Below are 3,708 nucleotides of genomic sequence, written 5' to 3'. Positions count from 1 at the left end.
ATGAACAGTACCGAGCACCTTCTATAGCCATGGAAGGCGCCCTCGGGTACTGTTCACACAAAGGCAGCTTTGCTTCTTTACTTGCTTTCTTGCCTTACATAAAATGTGTTAGTCCAAATATTCTACAAGATAAGTATTAGCACAAATATAATAAATAGAGTAATTAATTCTTGTCCTCCCAGGACTAGGAACTAGTCAATGTCTCAGTCTAGGGATCTCAAATGGACCTAAACTGGACCGATGCCTACTGTCCCTCAACTGGGACGCGCCCTCACAGTCACTCTCCTCCAGTGACTTACCTTCACTTACCGTTTTCCAGACATCCGGTTACCCTGTCGACCTGTCTGGACTTCCTGCCAACTATCCGGTCGACCCTTTAACCTAACTGGACTTTGTGCCAGCTATCCGGTCGGCCCGTCGACCTACTGGGCTTCGTGCCAGCTATCCGATCGGCTCGTCGACCTAGCTGGACTTCGTGCCAGCTATCCGATCGGTCCATCGACCTAGTTGGACTTCATACCAACTATCCGGCTGGCCCGTTGACCTAACAGAATTTCTCCTGCACACTCAGTCAGATTGTTAGATTTCAATGAACCTAACTTAACCTACTTTGTCATTCATCAAAACCTGAGTTAGACCGTTAGTGCTAATCGTACCAACACAATAAACATAGATTATGCTCATGAAATACAAATAGATGTGCATCAAAACATGCATAAAAGTGTATATAATCTACATACATCACACCCCCAGACTTAAACATTTGCTTGTCCTCAAACAAAACCTGTATCTAAACTCATGTGGTTAAATAGTGCATTATAATGTCAAGCAAGTTCATCTAATCCTATAAAATGATTTCATTGGTGAGCAAGATACAAAAGTTGTTTGAGTATGATCTAAGTAATAGCTCTCTGTGCTCAGTGCAATAATGACCTAAATTTATCAAGTATTAATCCCTAAGCCTAGTCAAGTCGTCATAAAATTATGTTCCTTGTGCTTCTAGCGATAGACACTTACCTGCCACACACTCGGTTCATCCTCCTCAATCTACCTAGGGATGTAAAAGAACCAAATGGTTTATGAGTTATTCGGAGCTCGGTTCGATAAAAAGCTCATTCGAGTTCGTTCGAGTTCGTTCGTTTATTTTATCGAGCTAAGCTCGAGCTCGATTTCGAGCTCACCGATTTTATCAAGCCGACCTCGAGCTTAAGGATATTCGGCTCGTGAGCTCGTGAACATGTTCGTTTGTAGGCTCACGAGCCAAAAAACGAGCATTAAAACGAGCCTTAAATCGAGCCAAAACATGAGCTCTAAAACGAGCCAAAAAACGAGTTCTAAAACGAACCTTAAAACGAGCTTTAAAACGAGTCAAAAAAATGAGCTCTAAAACGAGCCCAAAAATGAGCCTGAGCTCGCTTAACGAATTAGGCTCGTTAACTATGATAATCGAGCTAATAACGAGCCGAGCTCGAACTGTTCGCGAGTTTGATAATTCCAAATCGAGCCGAGCTCTAGCCTTGTAATAAAAGTTCGATTCGAGCTCGAGCCCGAATATAACTTAAACGAACTAAGCTCGAGCCTAATACTATTCGACTCGGTTTAGCTCGTTTACATCCCTAAATCTACCCATGGTCTCAAAGGCGTGCTCGATTTCAAGAGAAACATAGCAATTATTTCCCCAGTAACCTAACTCGGTCTCAAAGGAGTAATTTGCTAGTTTCAACTCACGACAACTATTTTTTATATCCTTTATTCATTTATTTTTTTCATCATCATTTTTTTTTCTAAGTGATTGCAAGATGCAATACTTGAACACAAATGCAAATAAATACAAATGTTAGGATATTTGATTTTTCCAAATGAGTTGATATGATTCGAGCCTCATCCAGTAACCAAAAAATAATTTGAGAAGTCACCATAGAAACACTAGTACTAATCAAGTTCTATGAATCATGACTATTTTCAGAGTTATCTACTATCAAAACTAGGTAAGGTGTAAGAGATTCTAAAACAAGACCAATACTTAAACTCTTACAGTAAAAACATTGCTCACTTCATACTATCGTAGATAGAAAAAAATAGATTATTAAATATACTAGCACCAAAAGTAACCCATAAACCACATAAAATCTAGAATAAACATGCTAGTGTTTTGCATTAAGGAACAAGCAATCATGATGTGATGAATGATGTAACTAGCAAAAATTTTATTATGCAACAAGAAATGTGTAAAAACTAAGGAATATGACAAACACTACACTAAATCCAAACATCCCCCAGACTTAAAATTTTCATTATCCCAATGAAAACTAGAAATAAAATATGGAGGAGATTTTTTGAAGTTAGAGAAGTTACCAAGTGATAAGCTACAAATGGTTGAGACATTCATGTTCTGAAGATACTTCCCTATATGTGATTTGCAGTCCTCCACAACTTTGAATCCTACAAAAATAAATAGACAAAAAAAAAATAAGTAGAGGGATTAGAGTTATTATGAACGAAGTAAAAAAAACTAGAAAGAAACTAAAACTAAAATAAAAGCAAGATTGAACTTGGGTTGCCTCTCAAGAAGCGCTTGTTTTATGTCATTAACTCGATCCCTTATTTGGTTCACTTAAATCATGATCTTACCAAAGTGAGATACCTTCGAACTTTTCGGCTAATGACCCAGAATGCGAAGGGAGCTTTCATCGTGGGAATCACATCTTGAGGAATTGCTCTCTCCTTCTTCTTCTCCTTAAAGATTCTTCTTGACGGTTGGAGAAGGTTCACTTGAAGTGCCCAGGCAAAGAGCACAGTGATCACAGTTGATGATGAGTCCTTGTTCTGATGAAAGTGAAGTATAGGCAGAGGTGGGAGTGTCCAGCCTTGGGGTTTCCGACTTTCCACCTCTTCCCACCCAGAGGACTATATACAAATATTAACATCTACTTCCTCTGTACTATCAAAAGTTGCAGCAAGAATAATAGCAAGATTAGTTGAACAAGCATCAAATGTCCTACCAACGTCTGGAGTATCATCAGCAATACTATCTTCATGCAAAGAAATAAAGGAGTCCTATAGAGCTACAGAATCATGATCAAAGTCGTCTTCAGCATTACTTTCCATCCCCTCCAAATCATCCTTCAACTGAGGCTCTAAATTTAGACTTGACACATCATCTTGCTGTATGGATTGAAGAAACAAGATCCCCTCTTACATCAAGTGTTGGTGCAATCGACCTCCAAAGTTTTAATGTATGACAAATATGTTTAAGTATGTTTAATTGAGATTGATCATGGGAAGTCCTAGTCATGGCTAGGCAAGGGTGGGAAGTCAACCGAGTAACTAGTCCTAACTGCGGCTAGACAAGGGAAGTCTTAGTTGTAGACTAGGCAAGGTAAATCTCGATAGATTGCGGAAGCCGAGTGGATTCAATAGGTCTAGAGGACCTGATCCCTGGATAGCCGAATACTGAGGCAAGGAAAATCTCGGTAGATCGTGGAAGCCAGGCGGATTTGATAGGTCTAGAGGACTTGATCCCTGGGTAGTCGAATACTGAGTTTTGGTGAGTGAAGCCAGGTGGTGAAAATCCTAGGGAGAGATAATCTTAGGTAGTGAAAAGTCTTGGAGAAGTGAACTCAAAGAAAGGTTGATCGGATGGTTTTTAGTCGATCGCGCGCGGTCGACCAGACTAGCGAATCTCGATAAATCTAAGTTTAGGTTTAC

Source organism: Zingiber officinale, chromosome 1A, assembly GCF_018446385.1.
Source record: "Zingiber officinale cultivar Zhangliang chromosome 1A, Zo_v1.1, whole genome shotgun sequence".
NCBI classification, from domain to species: Eukaryota; Viridiplantae; Streptophyta; class Magnoliopsida; order Zingiberales; family Zingiberaceae; genus Zingiber; species Zingiber officinale.
This window is presented reverse-complemented; position numbering follows the sequence as displayed.